General features: G+C 38.5%; 1 long non-coding RNA gene across 1 annotated transcript in view; it reads left to right on the top strand.

The window, feature by feature from the left end:
- LOC308060338 overlaps nucleotides 1–12,196 on the top strand; it is an 82,792-nt gene extending 70,596 nt beyond the window's left edge. The window contains exon 2 of the long non-coding RNA XR_013926679.1: nucleotides 1–12,196. This exon is cut by the window's left edge and continues 49,386 nt beyond it. This is a non-coding gene — a long non-coding RNA (uncharacterized lncRNA).

The raw sequence follows: 12,196 nt of genomic DNA, 5'->3' as shown, positions 1-12,196 counted from the left end.
AAAATTCTACCTTTTTCATCCCTTTGCTAGCAAACCTTCACAATGCTGCCAGAGGAAATGAATCAACAGAACACAGTTTATAAACACACAAGATCAGACAAAATTGACCTTAAACATTTACCAGGCTTTCAAAATAGAAGCAGAACTGAACATATCAATACTTAACGGGAAAATATACTTTTAAACTTTTTTTATGAGCAGCTCCAGGGAGTAAAATATTTTGGGTATTTTAGGGGTAACTTACAGCCTAGGTGAATCTGATAGGGTTTCCTTTAGCTGGAATTAGGTAGGAGCTGTATATCAGAAAGGAAGCTATAACAGAAGGTCCTGTCAAATGGATGGAGCGTACATCGCGTGTTTATTTTTTCAGATTGAATATCCAGTCCCCAAGGTGAAACAATAATGAATGACATCTCACTGACTGCCCAGGCAGATCTTATGTTACACTTTTAGATAATACGTAGTAATCTGAGTATTCATAAAAATCTTCTGTTCATGGAAACCAAAGAAAAAGAAACCGTTTTGCCCAAGTTAGGTTTCAAGTTAACAAGATAAATGTTTAGTTGGTTTTTTTTATTCATGATTTGTATTGTAATTATTTTTGGATATATTTCATTTTATTTATGATGTGTTTGGTTTTCACATTTATATTTTTGTTTCAATATGCTTGGACAGTGTATTATACAGTTTGAATTAATTTCAAACCCGTAAGTTACTCCTTGTGTGAGAGGCAAAAGCCACACAGGCCTTCATTTTCAGAGCCTGGATAGGGGAACAATTGTATTTGCACAGACACTATTAGTCTGCTAGACACATGCTCTAGCTTTTGGTCTACTAAAACTAGACATTAAACTTAATATTAATATTGATCAAAAAAGGAGGACTCTGCCCATGAAAATATTTTGGAAAAAAAATAATAGTTTTTCAAAAAGTTTTTCATAGGGTTATTTTTCCTTAATTCTGACAAAAAGTCAATGTTTTCATAGAAAGAGAACATGACTGATTAAAAACATGGTTTCCTTGGAAAAAAAACAAACTTATTTTATTTCATGAAGCAAATCATCAAAATGTCCAAATCATACCTTTGAACAAGCTTATGTATATACTGAATACCAGCCTTCCAGGTACATATATAGGTTTGTCACATGAAAGGTGTAAGGCCCGGTAGTAAAAAGAGGAATAATATTTATGCAGATTATAATATGTCCACTACTGCGATGGAACCAATCCAAGCCGCAAAGAATCTTCAAAGGAACGAGAATGACCACTTTGATTTCCTACTGCTAAATAAATGGGTCATACCATTATAACAGTCCAACCACCATCACAATAAAAGCAATTTACACATCTCTACAGAACCGTAGTCATTCTTAAATTTACCCAAGGCATTAACAATTAAAAACCCATAGACAGGTACAGGTCTACTGCTAGCTGTTGTTGGTAAAACTGTAAATGATGTGAAAAAGGCTGATACTTTCAACAGAGTTTCCATCTGTAATTAAGCTGGAAGGCATATTAATGTCAGTAGTATTTTGGAACAGAAGATTACTGTCTGCAATGCTGAGGATACTGGGCTGCCCAGAAAAACTTAAGATTTTTTCCAAAATGCAGACCTTAGTGATTCACATCTAAAAGCCTTCAAAAAATTAAGTAATTAATACTCAGGAGTATTTAGACCAGGGAAGTAACAAGCTAAGTTTAACTTCACTGCTGAAAATGCGATGTTCAGAACTTGAACTTACACAGAAGAAAGGTGCAACTTCCAAGCAATAACGATAATCAAATTGTTGATCAGTTTGTTAGAATTAGAACTTAATATTTTAAAAACCTAATTATACACATTTTTCTAAAACAAACTAATTTATTTTCAGGTTAGATGACCACTCTGTTCTTCCCTGGGCTTGGGGATCCCTCTATATACCCTTCAGTCATGGGTTGTGATAAGAATGCTTTCCTCTCTGAATGTGTGTTTCTTTATATTTTATGACTCTCTCCTTTTACAGTGAGGGATGGAAAGGAGTTCAAGCTGTTGTGAATTCAAATAATTATATGTACAACCTATATATAGCACCAAACAAAGCTTCTGTATTAATGCACGATAAAAGAAACTGAAGATGAAACCCCCAGCTTATTATAAAGTTGTCTCACATAATATTAGTAGTACCTGGTACTCACTTCATGTTCAAAGCAGTTCAGAACCATTAAGTAATTAACCTACATAGGATTCAGTTCCTTCTGCCAAGATTGCTGTACACAAGCAAGTAACTAGAAGAAAAAGGAGCTAAAACCAGATTTAATCTGAGAACACGAATAGCACTTATAATAATCTTTCTTTTAATTGCCATCTAGAGTTTTGCTAAACACATTTTACATTTTTTTTAATGAACAGGAGACCAAAACTTCTGATTCTAATTCTAATTAATAAAATGAACAGGAGTCACACCGAACTCATGAGTAGAGCTATAAAGCCTGACTACCCACAACTGACAATTGGAAGACCAGACTGACTGGATTAGGTACTGGATATAGCACTTACCCTCCAGAATTGTCACCCACTTCCAGCTGTTGAACAGCACACAAAAATTGTAAAACACAATATGAATGAAGAACACGAAGCCATATAAAGGGAGATTTTACTGTTTAAGGAAGCACAAAGAACTAAGGAAGGCTTTCTTGCTGCAACAGACTCATAGTTCTGAGCAAAAATCAGAACTTCTGAGTAACACAGACCTAGTTTGGGGTTGCTTTTGGGGGGCTTTGATCTCCTCTTTCTTTTTTTTTTTTTTTTTTTGGTAGGGGGTGTGTGTGTGTGTGTATTATTTTCTGAATTTACCACCATCTCTGCCTTCGTGGTAGAAAGACACTCTTCTGCTCCTCTGCATGGCAAATAATTTCCTCTTTCTTCCACATCTTACCATGTTTCTTCTCCTCTTCACATCTTATCTGTCAAGAAGGTGGACAACGAGCTGAAAAGTCTACTGAAAAAGAGCTAGTGATTCGCTGAGGTCAGCAGCAGATCACAACAAGTAACTACAAAAAGCAAGCATCCACAGCTGCAGCATAGAGGCCCTGGCCATGCCTCTTTGCGCAAACCCTGAACACTGTGCAAAAGCTGCATCAGAGTTTCTTCCACTCCTTAGACCCCACAAGTATGGACACACTTTTATCCCCGCTGTAGGATATTCAATTCAAAAGGATGTATTCCTTTTGAATATTATCATCTCCAGCTTCTAAACATCTGCCATGGTTTTATGAGGTCTTTGGTCAGTGGGAGCTGGGATGAGACAGATGAATATTTATGGAGTTGTAAGAGAGAAGGCAAAGATGGACCTGGACCAGGAAGTAGGCAGGTGGGGTCAAGATGCCTTCATTTTAATATGGATCAAAAAAATCTATTATTACAATGAAGTATGAAACCACTCAGGGAACAAACAAGCAAAAGCAATAGGAAAAAGAGGCAGAAAACAGGCTAGCTAATAAGGCCAGGAGGATGAATTATGAAATATAAGTCTTGGAAATAAAGTCACTTTCTATATTTTTTGCTGGACAAGCATGAGAAAGAGGGAGCTTGCTGACAAGTGGAAGTGAGGAGGAGATACTAAAGATCACTTGAAGTAACAGCAAGAAGCAGATGGGCATGGATGAAGGGCAGCATGCTGCAGAGCTGTGTATCCGCTGCGCACTGTCACAGTGCTTTGGATGCCATGGCCAGGCTCAACCAGCCTGCAGAGACCTGCCAACAAAATCACTGAAGAGCTGCAAGGTCAGAGTTGGCTCCACCGGTTCAGTCTCCCACCCACTGGAAGGGGCTGGGAGGATCCCAGAGGCAGAGGCAGGATGGTCCCTCCATCCTCTCCTTCCCTCCCTCCTCCTCCCCGGCACTGCTGGCACTATTTCTCTCTCTCTGCACTCACTCTTTCCATGAAAGGGGAATGGGGGGGAGGGCAAGGAGAAAAAAGAAGGGGAGGTGGCGGGTGCTGGTGCCCTCATGCAGCATCTGGGTGGGCTGTGAGGTCTCCGGCAGCCGCAGGAGCCATGCAAAGCCACGCTGCTCGCACGTCCATCAGCAAGCCTCGGCACTCGTGGAGTGGAGAGGGGAATATTGGATATCGCTTTGGTCAGGACTGAATCTATAATTGAGAAGATGAGAGTTCATTACAGATTTTGGCCTGAGAGTGCTTGTCTTGGCAGGAGGCTTGGCTGAGTGTTAAAATCATTACCAAGTGGCCTAAATCTAAACAAACACCCACCTTTTCCATTTATTACCAGGATGAAATGACTTGCCTTGTAGAACTGAAATACCTATAGTTGTCAGCTTCTCATTTCCCAGTGGTGCATAAAATTCCCTCTCTTATGCTTGGCTTTCCCTCTTGGTCTAGCTTTCTCGTATGTTATTTTACTGACAAGAATTATGTATTAAATTACAAGTTATCTGTTGCAGAATGAGAATTTCATTTCATGCTAGACAGAGGTCTGTTGTACAGCCCTAAGAGTTCCTGTTTCTCTGCTGCAGTGTTGTAAAGCAAGGCAAAGGTTAAATAAAAAAAGTCAGGATGACTCTAACATGATGGTAGATGAAAATTCAGGCATATACAACAAGGGAGACATTTTTCATCATTATGAATAGGTAGCTGGACAGAACCAGACAATATTCATACAGCTGTGTTTTTGTCAGCGTAAGTAAACCAACTGCTGGGATCGTACGTGTGGAGGAACCACTGTAGCTATTTTAGAGATATTTCCCCCATTTTTTCCCAAAGTCTGCCTATGTTGTTCCAACCCCAATGAATGCTTCAGGAACTGTGACCTATTTCACAATTCATTTGCACAGAGTGCAGCCATTAGCATGCAGAAACCACAGCACTCTGCCTATAAGAACAACTTTTTATTATTACAAAGGACATAAAAATGATATATTATATATTATATTCCATCACTGAAGACCATAACACATGAAATATCCCTCTGCCTCTATCTGCCTATCTAAAGATAGATGGAACAGTGGAGGAACAGAACTACTGACTGAGGAACTTTCACCGATTTTATTTGTGCGTATAGAAAATACATGTGAAGAAACATGTAAAACAAATCACTCAAAAGAGTGATTGGAAACAAATTTAAATGAGTAGTGTTTAAATAATTAACACCTGCCAAAGTAGGAACAGAGGCCTTATTGCTGATATTAAATCATATCCTTTAACGTCTGAAACAGATGACAGTAAGTAATTCCAAAACAGTCAAGACAGGAAACCAATTTTTAGTTCTTGGAAAGTTGAATTAGTTTCAATAAAGTTGATAAAAAGCCTATTTTGATTCTGTTAATTCTACTATGGAAAGCTGGTTTTACATTAAACTTTTTTTTTTAATTTAATATACTGTAACTGAGCATTTTTGAATCATGATTTAAAGTATATTCATTATTCAGTAAACTAATGATGTATGTTCCACCTGGTTGCTGCAGAGCCCAGTAAGTAAAAACTGTGGGTAGTATCTTGTTACCAAGAACAAATATTGGACTTTCCAAGTTTCCAGTCAGTAAATATAACTCACAATAGCTATGCCAGATAGGCAAATAAGGATGTTCCCTAACAGAAGAGAAACCAAAAAAGAGATCCTGTGTAGCAGTTCAGTCCTAAAATTCAAGTTTCATAAAAGCACCCTTTGAGAAATTGGCAATTTTGTCCGAGTTAAGACTGTGGTGTAACGGTTTGGAGCAATGCCTAGATTTTTTTATTCAGAAAGAGTAAGTTAGAGAATATGTGTGTAAATGTGTGTGCGCATGTGTGTGTGTGTGTTAAAATAACGTTAACATGTGAGTAAAAGCAAAGCTATTCTGGCTGTCACCTCACTCCTAATTCACCTCTCTCTCTCTTGGTACTTCACCAGACTTGTGCTGCACAGTTAGATCACAGTTTGTTTGCATTTGGAAGACTCCCTTCAAGCAAAAAATATGTATGTCCATCTCAGATATTCTTTTGTGGTATCTGAACCTCCTACACCATTAAGGGATGTTACCAACACAGCATCACCTGGAGGTGGGCCTGGGCACACAATGGGCTGCGCCCAGCAGATCTCAATAATGGTCCAAACCTCAAAGATGTAAAACATGGTCAAGACCTTTACTCCCCTGGAGCAAGGCATTTCTCTGCTGGAAAGACAACACGTCGCTTTCTGCAAGGGAAGATTTTGTGGGGACAGAAATTATGAATTTATTCCACCAATAAAATAAAGACCATGACACATGTAACCGCCTCCTCTTTCAAACACAAGCCTCAGTTCTTTGCCCTGCTCTCTCTAACGTAAATATAGAGAGATGTCTGTCTGAATTAAAACACATCTTACAAACCTGACTAAACCCACGTGATGGTGCCGTCTCCAAACATACACCAGGTGCCCAAAGCAACAGCTGCTTCCTGTTGCAGATCCATCTGAGCAGGCTTGGCAGTGCTGATAGCAAAAGCAAGACCAAAATCGGCCAGGCCAACTGGAAACTCAGGCAAATGGCAACCCCAAACCCCCAAACTGTGTGCACATGTTCTCCTATAAGAAAAGGATGAAAGAACCAGCATCATTTGAATGATGCATAGTCATATAGCTTAATGTATGGTTGGCAGACATTCAGCTCCAGTAGCAATGGCTGTGGTATAAAAGTTAATATAAAAGAGTACTTTACAGATGAGGTAACTAAGTTACAGACAGATCAAGTTGTCACTTGTTCCTGTAGGATTTGAACTTACCTTCTCAGTTAAAACATCCTTTTTCTGTATGCCTCATTTCCAAAGCAGAGCAGAGGATGCTTGAGTGGCTACGGCATTCCCGAATGAGAGCTACAGAGAGGGGAAAAGTCTGGGAGGAGAGGGAATATTTCACCCCCTTGGTGAACAGAGCTGCAATAAACCCAAAATACTGAATGCACTGACATCAGACTCAGCCCCCCTTTGATTTTACGGTGATCAGAATTGAGGCCCTTCTTCCTATTGACAAACAGATGCATAAGATTTTTTTTTACGAACAACTGCATTTTTGGGGGGTGGAGAGTGGGGAGGGAGAGAAATATTTGACTTCTTACTGCCTACTTTCCCTCTGGTTTTGCCTTTCTCTAGTAACATTTTTGACAACAGAGAAAGGAAAAGGAAATAATGAAAACTCGTTATTTCTATTTGAGACAAATAGACGCAGAGACAAGACTCAGAGGTTTTGAAGTGGAAGGAAGTGGGCTCTGCTGCTTTTGCTTTTCCCCTACAATGAAGGAGTGCACTGTGCATTCAGTTCTTTCCCCTTACCAGAAGCCCCTCATTTATAGAGCACAGACACATATTACAGAATAAGTCTAAAGTACCTTCAGAGACAAAATTAAAAATAGATATCTCACAAGCTGTATCTACTTTTGTAGTTACAGCAGGGCCTTTTCTGTATTAGAAACTAAGTATTGCTAAAATCAACCATGTTCACTTTATGTGCTGACATTCCTCACTTTATTTTTTTTTTTTAATTTTAATTAAGAAACCACTTCCCAACTGCAGGCAAGCAAAATATTTGGGGGCTAAAATTAACAACTTGAAACCAATTCTTTTTTATATATATAAAAAATACATTTCGTTAAAATGTAAGAGCTTTTCCAGGTTGCCAGCGTGGTCCCTGGGGCTGGTTGCACCTGGTAGAGCAGAGCCTTCCCGTGGCAAGCATTGCTGCTTGTGCCCCAAGAGAGGTGAACGCCCTTCAGCAGCCGAGCCAGCCACACTGCCATCACGTTGCGCCCATGCAAGAAGATGCATGCATTCCCTCCAGCTCTGTCAAGACACAGTACCACCGACCATTATGGATCTGCACTGTGGTATTGCTTTAACCCTTCCTCCCTCTTTGAAGATATCTTAGAAACTAAGATGCCAAAATCATCCCATATATTCAAAGCCTAAGTGCAGTGCTGCTACATAGGAAATGTACCACAGTCCTGACAGTGATGTTCTTTTAACAAATCAAATTTTAATAGAATACATGGATTTAAAAATTAAGTCTATAAATTAACCTAGGAGCTGAATGTGACTAGGTTATTGCTGGAGAAAAGTATCACATTTAAGAGTATTTGTACGAAGAGGAACTGACAAGGCTTTGTCAGCTCATATAATATTATTTTAATCAGTTATGAGCTAATGACAAGAATAGAAATAAGGCATTTTTTAATGAAATTATACTTCCCAACTTTCCTTGGTCAGGCACAGAATTGCAAGGTCATCTCTATACCCTGAATAGCTGCATCTCCTGCAGAAAAATGGTTCTTAATTCCTCTTCATATTGTCTATGCAATTCCCCCTCTGCTCTCCTGTCCTTCTTTGTCTATGATTCCAGTTTGGGTATCTACTCTCTCCCTCTCTCTCTCTCTCTCTCTTTATGTCTCTGGGAACATGAAGAAAAAAAAATGTCAGTCTACCAATGAAGTACCATTAACTTTCTTACAGATCTTTACATTCTGCTTTCCTGTCTTTCCTTTCTAACTTTTTTGCATTTGTTTTTTTAAAAAGACATATTTTGGACCCAATACAGTTCCTTCAGTGAAGCAAATCAACAGAACAGAGTCCCCAAGTGTGTTCATTGAGCCCATCAGAAACACAAGGGTAGGCACAGTGGCTCAGGCTATTTACAAGGCTACGCTCCTTCTCTACTTCTGTGCAAACCAGATGATTCGCTGTATGTTTCTCACCAATCATAGTTTGTTGATCTATGCTTTGACAATGCTTTGCCAGACTACAAGCACTCAGTTAGACAAGAGCATCATGTGATGTGGTGGCCCATTTAACACAAAAAATAATGGACAGTTAATATCCTAAATTAAAATCATCAAAAGCCACAAGCTGCACACTGATCATCCACGGGCTTCGTTGCATACTTAGCATTAATAAAAGCAGTTCATTCAGCTCAGCACACAGAGTTTGAAAACGGAGAAAATTAAACACATCAATGAGGTATTTGACTAGTTTTCGTAGTTTTCTTGCCTGAAATAATAAATCTAGCTTTCCTGCAAAATTGTTGTTGAGAATGCCTCTCACCTTTTATAATCCAAGAAGCCTGTGACCTTCTGAAGAAAGCTCATAGGCTGTCTTTTCCAAAAGACAAAATGGCACACACACACAAAAAAATACTAAGCTTCGATTGTTTGCTTACTGCCCATGTAGATGTTTTATAGATTGCCTTTATGTGGATTGAAGTAATCACAGGACCACAAGTTTAGAAAAATTCAGCAAGAATACTATGCTGAAAATAAAGCAAAAAAACACTACCTTGTTGCCAGAATACTGTCTGCTCTGTCATTACATTTTATAGTGAAGGAGAAAAAATAATGGCTTAAGGCATGTTGCCCACTAACATGCTATAAAGTCAGTGAATCTTCAGCCTTAGGTTCTTTGTCCCCATGGCTGCAAACGGAAAGCTATTAGCAAAGAGCTGACATTGGGAGAGCAGCACTTCCCACTGAACCCTGGAGGTCAAAGGCAGTCAATGCTATTCTTATTGAGGCAAAAATACTTAAAGAGGTACCTTATATAGCAAATTATACGTTCTGAGAGCACACATAAAATACTGTGCTTTAGTTCTGTGAAGAATGTAGACTTCAGCATCATTAACTAATCTGATTTATAATGAAAATTAATTATTATGGTCATTAGACTAAATGGCTTCTGTCATCTGCAAAGACATAATTGGTACAGAAAGTTGTTTCATAGCTAAGGGACAATCAATCAACATGGGCTGAACATATACATGTATTTTTTCCTCTCTGTTCTCTCCCACAATGAAAATCCCAGAACAGAGTAGGGGACTGGGATGCAAGGCAGCTCCTCCCACAGTGAGTGATGTGCTGAGGCAGATGCATCCCAGACTAAATGAGAAGCTCAGAAATGGGTTAGGAAGAGAGAGATGGGGCTTCTATGGCTAAAACCATGTTACAAACTTCTGCAGTCAGCACTACCTCAGTCAATGCCAGCAAAGGAGTGACAACTCAACAGTTCTTTCAGTAAATCTGTATCAGATACATGCAGTGCAAAGTTTATGCTTCTGCCTTTATTTCCAGCTTCACTGATACGAAATGGAAGGAGAACAAATACTACAGAGCTCAAGTGCAAAGAAATGTGCTCCTCCTTCCATTCCTCTTTCGAATCAAAATACTTGAAAGGACAATGACAGATGCAGCACTAAAAGGAAAGGTTTTTTTCTTTCCAATCTCCAGCAGTCTCTCAGAAGCATGAAATTAATATTGTTAGTTAATTTGAATTTCCTATGCTGTTTGGTTGGTTGCCTCTGGTTCAGAAATACATCATAAGCAAAGGTGGGAATTTTCCAAACCACATCTGACAATAGACCAAAGCTTGAATGAATCATTTGAAAAACTTACGATTAACCAGTCTTTAAATTAAAATCTTCCAAGGATATAATGTCTTTAATCAGCAAAGTTTGCTGTAAAAAATGCACCTTCCACACTTAAGATACTGTAAAAAGCAGTGACATAGAAAAGCAGCGCGGTGGAAAATAAAGGATCCTGGATATTTTTAAATGGTTTGGGTGCTCTCCTAACAGTTTGCACCTGACCTATTTTAAAACTTGTCTATCTAAAAATTTGAGCTGATTTATGCAAATGCTAAACCCACTATGTTATTTTATTTTGGACAATTTAGCAAAAAGCAATGAAAATTTCAAAGTAGACACACACACAGTGTGTTTAATTTCTTTTTTCTTCACCAGGTAAGCAAAAGCAACAAAATTTTATACTGATATAAACCATTCCTAGAACTCTTAGTATCTGCCTACTAAAGGCTTCACACCAATATAGTTGTGCTAGTTTGAAAATAGTTAAACTTACGCAATTCTTTGTGTGTTGAATGGTTTTAGAAACAGAGAATGCTGTGAAGTTGCTCTGTGGGATAAGAGATTGCTTGTCTTAATCTGCTCCATTCCCCAATCTGTTCTTTAAACCCATTCCAGATGATCTGGAATATTCAGAACCATAAATGTATTGAGTCTGGAAATTTGGAAAGAGTAAGTATTGAAACCAGAAGACCTGATTTCCTTAAGGAAGAATGCAAGAACATCTGAGCTCTCGCCAAAGGGCTTGTTCTGGGTTCTGTATCCAGATTCCGGGAGGTCATTTGATATAAAAGCTGTTCTTTCCATCAGAAGATATGCTATTGTTCTTTGTATAGTCTCATACCAGAATGAACAATTAGCATTTTAAGGAAGGGATTGGCTCCACGGAACACTGTAGCATAATCACAGCATTTTCTTATCTATGTGGATGTAGTTTCAGTTTGTCAATTAAGATAACCAAACCTAAATCTATCAAAGATGTTTATTTTTGAACACTGAGACATACTGACACAGTATTTACAGCAGCAGTAATGAAATGTTGAACATGAATATCTCCTTGAAAGGACTGCAGAAACATTTCAAAGATATACAGGCAATAGTTGTCCTTGCTTTGACAATGGGAAACAACTTTTCAGAGAAGTAAGGCTGATGGGCTAATTTTTTAAGAGTACAGACTGGAGGACAGTGAATAAGACCACAAGGGGAAACTATAAAATATCCAAACCTGGGTTTAGGCCATTGTAATGCCCTGAAAATTAATTTTTTGCCTCTTCTTTAACATGGAAAAGTACCATTTCTCTACACAGTTGGAAAGTCATGAGCCAGCCCAGCAGACAGGCAGAGTGATTATTTCAGTATCCCTTACTAGAGAGCTCCTCAGCAGCCAGAGCTGGAAGCTGAACTGGTGAACAACTAACTTCCCGACTCACCTCCTTCTTCTTCTGAGCTTATAAACACAATTTCTTCAACCACAGTAACCAAATTCCTAACTGGTATTGGTGCCTTTTATAATATGTAATGTTGAATTGGTTCAATACTAAACAGTCCTTATCTCAGCTGCTATGACCTATACAACATAGCTGCCTGCACTGAGGTTCAAACAATGATGAGTTAACACAGAAGTTCTTTATTTTTGTTGTTGTTTTGTTTTGTTTTGTTTTTTTACCACTGGAGCAATGAAGATTTGTTTTTAAAATGTTTTTGAACTGCAGAAGATCCCAGGTTTGGCACTTGGTCATGTCAGGATTTCAGTGAAATGTGTCATTAGTGAACAATTGGCAACTGTGTCTTGTAAGTTAATGCAAATCAAAAAGGAAAAAAAAAAAAAAAGAAAAAAAAAGGG

The sequence above is a fragment of the Falco punctatus genome (assembly GCF_963210335.1).
Source record: "Falco punctatus genome assembly, chromosome: 3".
In the NCBI taxonomy this organism is placed as follows: domain Eukaryota; kingdom Metazoa; phylum Chordata; class Aves; order Falconiformes; family Falconidae; genus Falco; species Falco punctatus.
This window is presented reverse-complemented; position numbering and strand designations above follow the sequence as displayed.